Below are 12,482 nucleotides of genomic sequence, written 5' to 3'. Positions count from 1 at the left end.
GCCCAATACATTTGTCCATATAGTGTAGCTGCCCAAAAGCAGACAATTATGGATCTGCATCTTCAAATGTTCCAACAAAAGATGCCTGAAGCATTTTAAATACAAAGTCCTGTGAAAAAAAAGGGAAAAGAAGAAGAAAGACGTTTAAAGGGAAAGGGCTGAGAATGTGTTAAGCACTAGTTGGATCAATCATGTTTTGGGTTTGTTATGTAGCAAGTGGCACGGGGAAACATTTTATTGGTGAGTGGAAAGATTTACTCAATTAAATAAAAGCAAGCTGCACACTATAACAGCAAATGGGCCAACTCAAGAGGCTCGTGTTGAAGGTTTGCCATCGCCCTCACAGCCCTGAACCTAATCATCATCATCATAGAAAAACCTTTGAATACACTTCAAAAGAGCAGTCCGTGCACGAAGGCCAAAAATGTCACAAAACTACAAGCAATTTGCAGGAAGAATGGATGAAAGTCCTTAAAATAGACAAACAACAACAACAAGAAAAACTTCGAATGAAAAAACTTGTTACTTTATACTGAACAAACCTTTGCTTTGAAGCCTTTTTTTCTTTTATCCCGTAAAGGTCATCGTTTGGCAAATTCAAATTCGCAAAAACAATTCAATGTCATTCTATGTGATAAAAACTAAAAGACAACACCTTTTCACATTTTTCAAAACAGACTTCACAACTATTTGTGTGGAGACAGGAACATCTGGAAACATTGAAAAGTAAAAAACTGTTTCTGCTGGGTTAGATACCTTTCTTTTTTTTTTTTAAAGGAAAGAAAATCATACATTTTTGTGGCAGTGAGACATCGTCCACACATAGAGAACGGCTTATTTATTAGGGCTGAACGATATATCGCATTTGCGATAATATCGCGACATGATCAAGTGCAATTTTCTAACCGCAAAGGCTGCGATTATACTCTGGACATGTCCAAATTCATGGACTGCATCCTCCTGAGGCCGCATTTGTAGACCGATTACGTCACAGCGACGCGCCGAAGGCTGTCCAAATTACTACCATATCCCAGAATTCATAGCGCGGCCCAGCCAAACTCCAGTTTCCAGCAATGGCGGCCGCTACTAAGTTTTAAAATTACTCATACTAATCTTTCTGGGTCACAAAATAAACTTTTAACATATTTTCAGGCGAGAAAGTAGTTGTGTAAACATCAAATATCTGCTCGGTTTATCAAGATATCCCATATTTGCAAAAGTGCTTCGACGTTTTCAGAGGCGTCTGCTACCCACCAGCTCGACAGCTAGCCGGGAGCTCGAGGGTTACTGATGCGGCCGAGAACGGCACAACTCCCGGCACATCATTTTCAGATCACCGCGGAGTTTCGCTGCTCGGGTTAAACGTAATATATAAGTCACTTAGACAACCTAAAAATGTTATTGTTGGGCTTTTTTCAGTGTTTTGTTTGTTCGTGAGTAAATCGGTTTGGCTGAGATTAAAGTTATTAGATTAGATAAAATAAAACTATTAATCCCCCGGGTGGGTTCCTCCTTGGTTTTCACACAGCTGACTAAACGTCAAACAGAAAACTTATTAAACAGAAGTATGAGACAGTCGAGAATTTACACCAGTGTCTGGTTATATTTTAGATAGCAAGAAGCAGACGGCCGAGTTTATTAAACTCCACCGAGACAGCGGTGACGCTAATCAGAACTAGACCGTCCAATTTCACGCCTTTAAATTTTAAAGGCGTGTTTGTGTGTGTGTTTATACAATTGCTATTATGTTTGAACTTTATGTGTAATGTTACTGACTGCAGAGATCAGTAAGATGTGTGTATTTTTTATTTATTAGTTTTATTTATTTAATATTATTTTTTAATTGAATGACTGTCTAGTAGTTCACAGATGTCGAAAAACTGAGTGTGGTAAAGCCACTGATTTTGTTTATGTATATTTCTGCAATCTGCACATTGTACTGACTTTCATTTTAATGTTTACACCAGGGTTCCTTGTCAGCACTTTATGCTCAGATGTTTGTAAGCTAAAAATAAACTATTGTGTATGTTCAAATATACTGTTGTGATTGAAGAAGTTAAATAAAAATGTCAGTCATCAATTCATGCATCACCTCATGTCATCATAACAGAGGTCTGTCTTCCAGGAAAGAACAGTTTAAAATTAATGTAATATAGTATTGGCCATACTATATGATGTATTGCTTGTCTTTGTTTAATAATACAGAAGACAAAGACCTTAAAAAATAATTGCATATCGCATCGCAATCGCAATATTGGGGCAAAAAAATCGCAATTAGATTATTTTCCATAATCGTTCAGCCCTATTATTTATCAGAAAACCTTTTAAAACATGTCCTCATGCAGTCAAAGCTCATCTTCCTAGTTTTCCATTTCAGTAAAAAAAAAAAAAAAAAAAAAAGAACAAATGAAAATGTCAGGACAGTTTGACAAAACAACCTGCACCATCCACCCATCATCCTTCTGTAATTGGGGTAATCAGGGCTGCAAAATAACCCAACCTTGGCTTCTTAGTTTGACCCATGTGACACTATCAACAAAACCATAACAGCTCCTCTGGGGTGGTTAACAAAGCTACGAAAAGCACATTCCTGGGAATATCAGCAGCTGAGCTCTGACAAAACAACATCTTAAGAACACATTATGCTTGTCAAGAAAAAAGAAGCTTATTGCTGCAAGAAACGGTTAAACGATGTCACAGATCATGCCCGTATCAACATCTGCATTCGTTCAGCTGAATTCTATTTGTTTAATAAACTCTTCTGTTGCTTGAACACCTAATTTGAACATAATACATCTCACAATATCTAGCAAAGCTCATTTATACAAGCTATAGCAGGCTGAATTCATTATTTAAATCACTATTAATAACTGCAACACAGTCAGGATTGAATTATCGTGATCAAATAAATGTGGGGTGCTCTTAAGCAGGGAGGGGATTTGGGCTGGAATTATTTCTGCTGCTGTAACCGGAGAACATCTCTAACATGGATGTATTGTAATGAGATGTAAGTCTGAATATGCTTAATGAAAAATGCAATGCAAACACCACCAGCAACGGCAAACAGTTGAAAAGTCATTAGTGAGAAAACCTCATTGATATTCATGATGAAATGACGGCTCTGGCTCATTCCACCTCGATATTAAAAGCAGCTGAGGATATATCCGTGCTGTTTACAGTCAGGTTAATTGTACAGGAAAACCCAAAATTCCGCACATCATTTCCCAGACATTACATCACAGTCGGAGTTCTTAAATACAGGGAGTGCAGAATTATTAGGCAAATGAGTATTTTGTCCACATCCTCTTCATGCATGTTGTCTTACTCCGAGCTGTATAGGCTCGAAAGCCTACTACCAATTAAGCATATTAGGTGATGTGCATCCCTGTAATGAGAAGGGGTGTGGTCTAATGACATCAACACCCTATATCAGGTGTGCATAATTATTAGGCAACGTCCTTTCCTTTGGCAAAATGGGTCAAAAGAAAGACTTGACAGGCTCAGAAAAGTCAAAAATAGTGAGATATCTTGCAGAGGGATGCAGCAGTCTCAAAGTTGCAAAGCTTCTGAAGCGTGATCATCGAACAATCAAGCGTTTCATTCAAAATAGTCAACAGGGTCGCAAGAAGCGTGTGGAAAAACCAAGGCGCAAAATAACTGCCCATGAACTGAGAAAAGTAAAGCGTGCAGCTGCCAAGATGCCACTTGCCACCAGTTTGGCCATATTTCAGAGCTGCAACATCACTGGAGTGCCCAAAAGCACAAGGTGTGCAATACTCAGAGACATGGCCAAGGTAAGAAAGGCTGAAAGACGACCACCACTGAACAAGACACGCAAGCTGAAACGTCAAGACTGGGCCAAGAAATATCTCAAGACTGATTTTTCTAAGGTTTTATGGACTGATGAAATGAGAGTGAGTCTTGATGGGCCAGATGGATGGGCCCGTGGCTGGATTGGTAAAGGGCAGAGAGCTCCAGTCCGACTCAGACGCCAGCAAGGTGGAGGTGGAGTACTGGTTTGGGCTGGTATCATCAAAGATGAGCTTGTGGGGCCTTTTCGGGTTGAGGATGGAGTCAAGCTCAACTCCCAGTCCTACTGCCAGTTTCTGGAAGACACCTTCTTCAAGCAGTGGTACAGGAAGAAGTCTGCATCCTTCAAGAAAAACATGATTTTCATGCAGGACAATGCTCCATCACACGCGTCCAAGTACTCCACAGCGTGGCTGGCAAGAAAGGGTATAAAAGAAGAAAAGCTAATGACATGGCCTCCTTGTTCACCTGAGCTGAACCCCATTGAGAACCTGTGGTCCATCATCAAATGTGAGATTTACAAGGAGGGAAAACAGTACACCTCTCTGAACAGTGTCTGGGAGGCTGTGGTTGCTGCTGCACGCAATGTTGATGGTGAACAGATCAAAACACTGACAGAATCCATGGATGGCAGGCTTTTGAGTGTCCTTGCAAAGAAAGGTGGCTATATTGGTCGCTGATTTGTTTTTGTTTTGTTTTTGAATGTCAGAAACGTATATTTGTGAATGTGGAGATGTTATACTGGTGTCACTGGTAAAAATAAATAATTGAAATGGGTATATATTTGTTTTTTGTTAAGTTGCCCAATAATTATGCACAGTAATAGTCACCTGCACACACAGATATCCCCCTAAAATAGCTAAAACTAAAAACAAACTAAAAACTACTTCCAAAAACATTCAGCTTTGATATTAATGAGTTTTTTGGGTTCATTGAGAACATGGTTGTTGTTCAATAATAAAATTATTCCTCAAAAATACAACTTGCCTAATAATTCTGCACTCCCTGTACAGTGACATCAAAACGGTTTTGTGTGTCCAGCCACAGTGGCTGCTGCTGCTGCTCGCGCCAATTACCTTGTTTCCCCCAAAGTAAGTCCAGAAACAAACAAATATAGAAACTGTGATGAGATGCCAACAGGTCATACCGCTACTGCATAATGCCAGTAAGTCTGACAGAAAGAGCAACATTTTTCTTAAAAGGTCACACATAATTTAGCATATCATGTTTTTCCTTTTTTTTTCTTAAATGCCAGTTCTTTCTGTATATTTCATGGTTTGAAAACATAACTGCCAGCTAGAAAGTTTTGTTAAGTAACATGAACATTTGGGATAAACCAGTTCATGTAAAATTACAGACAGCCATATGCAATATTTCCCAGTGTTGGCCTATCACAGGTAGACTATATCGTACACTGTGGATGGGCAAACTGTGGTTTGGCTTAAGCGGTGTCATCATGTTGTTGTGTGCTAGATTTTAAAAAGCACTGCCGGAAAGTTAAAGGAGAACCTTATTTTGTACCACATTTATAGAGTTGCAATTTTGGGTGCTTGTGTTTTCAATAATTTGATTAGCGCATATGTGAAAGTAATCCCTGTGACCCAAAAGCTCTAACCACTCAGTTTCAGCCGATTCTTTTCCAGTCTTAGCTCTGTAGGAGAGTGACCATCCTTAATATGGTCACCTCAGGCATACGGCTTTAACTGCGAGTGCACCTGCTGTTTGCAAAGGAGAGCCAATAAAAAGGAATTTGGCCTAAAGGAAGAGGACCTATAAGGGCTCATTTCAGACAGGTGAATAAACTAAGGGGCTACACCAAAGCCCAACATAAAATAAATGTGGATTATTCTGAACTGTAAAATCATGCAAAGCTACTTTAATACAGTCCAAGAATTAAACTATGACGTTAGAAAAGAGAATTCCAGGCCCACTTTATCCAGCCTATTTAGACACCAAGAGACGATTAGAACTTTTGGTGTTACTAAAATAGTTTTTATTTGAATTTATTTATTTATTATTCATGTCAAGGACAAACAACTCAAACTTATTTTGACCCCTGCACCCCTAATGTGGACATCAAATCTGTCAGGCTATCATCACCACATGAGTGGGCTAGAAGACAAACACTTCTGAAATCAGCATGTGCATGACCAAAGCTGAAGTTTTGACAAAAATTAATCCGGAAAGCACGGTCGCTATGATGAATCACCCATCAAACAAGTTTCTGCAAGTGGACTTTTTACTACAGCAAAACTAATTGAAATGGATGGCTGAGTGGCTTTCAGGAATCTAATTAAATACAATATGGAGGAAAGATTTACTGCTCACTAAATTAAAAGGGTTTCACAATACAATGTTAGCACTTAAAGACAGCTGGTACTAACTAATGAAACTGTGGTAAACAAACCAATTGACAAATCAAATGTTATTTTACTTTAAATGATTCTGTTAAAGTAAAGAGCTGCGACACATCTAAGTGGGCTGTATTAAATTATGCCATTAAACTCATTTTACCATGTAAAAATGTTGGGCTGCATGTGGCCCACGATGTAAAATGAGTTTAACATCACCTGATGTCATTATAAAAGCTGCTTATAGGTCAGACCCTTTATTGCTCGTCTCATCATTTCCTGGTTTTTGTGTGGACAAACACTGGCGTTTGCTTTTTTTTAACCTTTGAATCTGAACACAGTGTAGACAGAGAGTAGGGAAAAGGGTTTGCTTGTGACCCAGATGTGAAAAAATGCTCCAACGACAAGTTTGATGTGACAGTTTTGCAATTTTTAACTGAAACGAAAAAACACTGACAGAGCAGGTTGAAGAGATTTAATGAGTCAAGGCTACAAGCAGTTAGCAAATCAAGACAGCCTCGCTTTGCGGCGTCATTTTAAAAGCAAAGTCAATTAAATATGACAGCTGACATAACTGCATCATAAATTATTTTGTTATAGCCCAACCAAAGCTTTATTTTATTATCTCAGGTGTAACAGCGTTCATGTAATTTTTTTTTTAAATTTAGGAACACTTCTAATTAAATTCCTGTCATGGTACAGTGTGACAGGATATTATACCATAGAAACCGTGAAGGGTGGCAAGTTTTATCATTGTGAATAACTAAAATGTATGGATAAAAACAACGGCAGGAGTACTGCTCCCACCATCATTTGTCTGGGAGCCTGCTGTCCTTGCTGGGTTTCAGAAGCACTTTAAGAATTGAAAAATTCTTTAACATAGTCTAACGAGGCTGTTTTCTGGTTTATGGGCAGGAGATGCAAATTAGAGGCACAAATTAGAGAAATAAAAACAGCCTTAGGCCTAAACTTCCTTGTGTGTGTGTGTGTGTTTACACTAAATGAAGTTGGCTCCAAAGTGGCCGTCACCACGTCAAAGAAGCCATCATAACAGCTGTGTTGTGTTATAGCAGACATAAAAAAACAACTTACAATCTTATCTACAGCAACATGTTCTGCAAGCTTTTGTGTTTAAAAATCTGCTGTCATCAAACAAACATTGTGATGGTGACTTTATCATTACAGCTCAGGACATATAGGTTATTGAGCTGATATAGCTCTTTTATTTGGTGGGGGACTCGTGATTATTTGGTTATCTCTGAGAGCACGGTTATCATTTCAGCATAAATTAATAAGATGTTAAATGTGTGTCTGTTAGGCTGACAGGATAGCAGGTATCATGTTTACACTGTGGCAGATTAGTCAATCTACAATGGGGGGAGAAAACAATCAGTCTCCTTCCCCTTTCCTTATTCTTGGTTGGCTGCCACCAGCAGACAGACACCTTGGGAGTCTGTGAAAGCCCTAATGACATCATCAACCATAGCCCACTAACTGCAGCAGTGCCATCCCACGGTCCGTTCAGCTGAGCCAGCACCTCTCCTCGGCTGATGTATAGCAGCTGTCGAACACTACCCCGTTTCATCAGAGGCATTACAACTTCATTGCGCCTGGTCAACACACACAAAGTCAGAGTGAAGAAGGCCACTTAAAATCTGACCAAAATATCATTACAAATGCCGATGTTGCTGTATGCTGTATGCCGCCATAAGCATTACCCCAGTGTGGTCTGATTCACATAGGTGCATGACATCATCCCAAGAAAGGAAGTCATTAGACTAAATCAATGCTTTTATTCCCTGCAGACGAAGTCCGACCTCAGGGAAACAATAACCCAATCCCGGCCAGCATAATGTGATACCTTTATTATGTTATTATGTTACAGTTCAGCCATACAAGACGACTAGCGAGGGACATATACCTATAATTGTATATCCAGAATCAGATAACAGAAGCAGCATGAACCAGCCATACAAATTACACTGGAAACCTCGCAGTACAGTTCCAGCTGCCATATGGCCATAATACTGTTAGGATAATTTTAATTTGTTCACAGTCTACGGCCAATTAAGAAAAGTAAAACTTGCTAAACTGAAAGTCTCTCAAAGGGAGGTTAATCACGGACACAATCACAGCTTCCTAGCAAGCACCAGAGTCCAGGAAAAACCCACATCCTGAATAACACACGCACATTCTCCTGCAAAACCGGAAGACAAATATGTACGAAGACTTTTTTTTTGTTGGCTGGATCCATTTCCTGTCTCTTAGCACATTTCAATCAATATTATTTTACAGATTAAGCACGCAGAGAGTGAGGAGACTGGGAGCAGCTAACATAGAGATGCAAAGCATGTATGCAGATGCCATTTTACAACAAGACATAAAAACAGGAATTCAGCACATTAAAAAAAAACGTAAAAGAGAAATTATTTGGATATTTGGGGTTTAAAATTACTAATAAAGCAGTGTGGTTCTCCATTAGCACAAAGTTAATGTAGGGCAACAAAACAGGAAGTGCGCCGACTGCTTTCTTGTTAGTATAAAAATAGCATTTTTTTTGAATAAATTCAGAATAGTAATCGATTACTTTATAGACCAATTACTGAAAATATGACAGGTCAATTGATTATGTGAATTTTTTGTAGTTTATGGAAGACAGAAAAAGCAATAAATAACAACCAAAAACAATTTTTTTTCTATATCTGTTCTTAGGCTAAATTATGCGCAAACAAGCTCTATGTTTTTAGTAAGAAGAGACATCTGCTCCTGTTCCCGTAAAGTAATTTGTCAAAACAAAGATGTGAACTAGCGGATGAATCAAAAGTAAAACCTTTTTTTTTTCCCCTTTCTTTTTTTTCAGCTGAAACTCTTCTGCGAGTCAAAATGTTTTTGCCTGTTGTTAAATTGAATTTGATTGAAACTGCTGTACAACGCCACAATGGAGCCTGTCAAACGGATCCTCTGTTCCATATTGTAAAATACCGTGGGAGGCACATTTCTCCATCACAACCAATTGTATCAAACAATGACGGCAGTGAACTGGCAGAAAGCTACTATCGAAGCCTTCAGATACTTTTGATTGCAATTCTTTCCGCCCTCCAATTACTTTCCTCAGAGCCCATCTCTGAAGACGTAAAGTACAAGCTAATTTGCAAGCACACAATGGCACAGTCCATTAAGACTGCAGGCTCCTTCCCTCGCAGTTTAGCAGCTTAACAGACAGTGTTCCAGTACCTATACTCGTGCTATTTAGTATGCCATCTCCCAAGACATGCAAAACACAATATCAGGAAGTCCTTCCATTATTAATTAACTCACGCCAGCACGGCTCTGTGGTCATTCTGACCCACGGGCCCCTGCACAGAAGATGCATCGCGCAAGTGTTCCCTTCAGCTCAACAGATGGCCGCCCATCCTGAGCCTGTTCTGCGGAAGGTTTCTTCCTGTTAACATTCTCATAGGAAGTCTGTGGTCTTCCCTTTACAACATATTAAAGGCATAAGCTCTTCATGCTCCAAAGTGAAGCGCTCTATGATTAAGATTTGTTGGAAATTGGCACTACACAAATAAAAATGAACTGAATTAGTAAAGGCAGCTGCACTAACTACTTTAAGTTGAAAAATAAAAAAGTTAAATTATGGGATTTGGAAGGCAGCGACAGCCTCAGATGCCCTCTTCCTCCTCCTGTTCGGAATCATAATTACGGCCTTACTTTCTCATTTCCATCAGCACTCGGTTCTAGCGGGACGACAGAGTCTGCTGACAGCTTCGTGCAGCGCCAGCTCTCGAATAGATAAAATTTCATGACTGCAGAATGATTGTTCAGTCGTCATTGTGGAGGACACACAGTCAGCCGGTCGCGAAAGAAGTCAAGAAATGGAAAGTAGACGGAGAGGGGAAGGCCGTCTTTCTGCGTAATGTGGCCATAATGTAGACTTCATGTGGAAAATAATATGCTGGAACAAGTGTAGACAACACACTGGGTATCAAACGTCTGGACAAGAAAAAGATAAGAGAAAGTAGGCATAAAATGATATGATTTCCTTGTTGTAAGGCATACGTACTCAGTAGGAAAACTCATGGGAGGAAAAAAAAAATCACCTTTTTAGCTACAGAAAATTCCCATATTCCCAATTTCCTTTTTCTAATTTCAGATTTTTCTGTTGAGCATAAATTAAAAACTAAATTAAACTCAGACTGCTTGCCTACAAAGATCACCATCTGTCGCTTCTCTTCAAACACTCCCTGTCAAAAATCACAAGAAAAAACACAATACAATGTGAAGAATAGGATTACAGACAAAATTAGCATTTAGTTATCAGAACGTTTATGTATGCATACTACACATACCAGCAGCACGACGAGGCTCGTCATCACAACAAGCTCTCAGCAAAGAAATAACCCAAGCCTACAATAATGTATGACACAGACACCCAGCCGGTTCTTCCCCTTTCCCCAGCATTAACCTAACAATAACCCCAAACCACAGAAAAATCCAACACCGCAGCACAGATGGCATCAAAAGAACCGGTCTTTGACACGAAGCTGAGATGTGTTACCTCAAATTGAACATGAGTGAAGGGCTTGCCCTCCCATTTGGCAAAGCACACACCACGAGGATGAAGGGAGAACAGAAGGCTTTAAAGTACACTAGAGTGCTTTACTGCATGTTTAAAAGCTCTGAACAAACTGTAACACACAAGCAGGAACTGTACAGCAGAGCAGCACGCGTCATGACGGGGGTGATGATGGAAACAACTGGAGAAAGCTGATCCTGCAGCCAATGAGAGGACAGAGTGTAATGTGAGAGCCACTGTGGCAATAAAGTGATCAGTGGGTTTGATGTCAACATTAAAGCCTTACCATTTAAGAAATAAATAAATAAAGTTCAATTCATATTTTCCACGTTACTGCGCAGATGTATTGTTGTTGACGTCAAGCTGAAGGCAAGAAACCAGAATCACTGGTGACACTGATCTGAAAAGCGCGCAGCGATGCAGGGCGCTGCTTCTGGCTTTAATATGGTTCATAAGGCGACACCCGGCTGGGCAGTGCGCCTCGTAGGACCTACAGAGAATACGAGATGCTCTCCGAGCCACAGCGAGCTGCTAAGATCACACCACGCCGATTTTTGAACATTAACATCCAAATCAGCATTGATCCGGTAAAGTCAGGACAGGACTCCGCTGCTTTCTGAGTAATCCAGAAGGCACAGCACTGACAGCAAAACCCTAAGATGGGTTTTTAGCGGTATCGAACACCGATAAATTCTTTCTTCATCATCCGGAGTCTCATCGCATTCCAGCAGCAAATTGTGGAATTGTGGGAGCGCGTTGAGGGATCCGGGAAAACTAACAAAAGGCTTGCTCGGGCAACATTACGTCTTCCTACATCGAGTCACACACACACGCTGAATGCACAAAACAACGAGACAATAATTAATAACAGGCATCTGAGCTGACACAAACACTCTGCCGCTGTTTTCCCTTTCTCTCTCTCTCACCCTCTTTTTGCTGCAGAGCGCACTCGCTCACATTAAACTGGATTTTCATACCTTAATCACAGCAGGCTACGAGTGACCGTCGTGAGGAACAGAGTGTCGGCTTCAACAGCAGTCAATATAAAAACAAAAAAACAAAATAAAAGGGAAAAAAAGAAAAAGCAGCAAATTCTCACGCTATCATCCCAGCACAGTTCAGAGGCACGTCCGAGCGACCCCCTCCAGCCGCCTCAGGTCGGATTTAATAAAGCGAGAGGCGCAGCGGACACGCTGGAGCCTCCTCAGCGTGGACGTACACATAACTGCATCGCAGCGAACGTTGCTCGTTGAACGTCGTAAAGACACACGCGAAGAAAACACTCACCGAATGTCGACGCTTTGTTTATTTCATTGCCCCCGCTGAGCAGCTGTTTGTAGTGGTGCGTCACCGACTTCCGCGTTAAGATGGAGTGGAAACAAAATGCAAGAAATAATTAATTTAAAGGACAGGCGGCGCACGCGGGCGAACTGACTGAGGGCTGTGCACTGCCGAGGAGAGGAGGATGGCGGTGATGATGATGATGTGGTGATGAAGGTGACCATGATAGCTTTTGATGATCGTGATGGCAGTGAGGTGGAAAATGACCCCACCGTAGTGATTATAGTGATAGTGAATAACAATAAGTGATAATTAAAAGGTGCCATAATCAGTATTTTATGCGACAAATGGTTCCCTGTGTAATTTTAAGGGTGTTACTCACAGTGAGAAGCCCACAAATATTCAAATTATGGCCTTTAACATTTTGCTTTAGTGTCGAGCAGCAGTTTTAAAGAAAATCTGCA

The 12,482-nt window shown here is 40.3% G+C and overlaps 1 protein-coding gene across 5 annotated transcripts in view; it reads right to left on the bottom strand.

Annotated features, from left to right (window-relative positions):
• Nucleotides 1-12,191, bottom strand: part of marchf8 (membrane-associated ring finger (C3HC4) 8) — a 93,522-nt gene extending 81,331 nt beyond the window's left edge. Inside the window, exon 1 of one of the 5 annotated variants that reach the window (XM_080869400.1) lies at nucleotides 12,025-12,191. The gene's annotated coding sequence lies outside the window, so the exon portion shown is untranslated. Of the gene's footprint in view, nucleotides 1-10,719; nucleotides 10,741-11,714; nucleotides 12,001-12,024 lie in introns of those variants that run through there. The other 4 variants (XM_080869404.1, XM_080869401.1, XM_080869402.1 and 1 more) reach the window with 4 other exon arrangements.
• Nucleotides 12,192-12,482: the final 291 nt, after the last annotated feature.

Source organism: Rhamphochromis sp. 'chilingali', assembly GCF_963969265.1.
Source record: "Rhamphochromis sp. 'chilingali' genome assembly, chromosome: 20".
Classification (NCBI taxonomy): domain Eukaryota; kingdom Metazoa; phylum Chordata; class Actinopteri; order Cichliformes; family Cichlidae; genus Rhamphochromis; species Rhamphochromis sp. 'chilingali'.
Note: the sequence above shows the minus strand (reverse complement) of the source record. Positions and strands in the feature narration are given on the sequence as shown.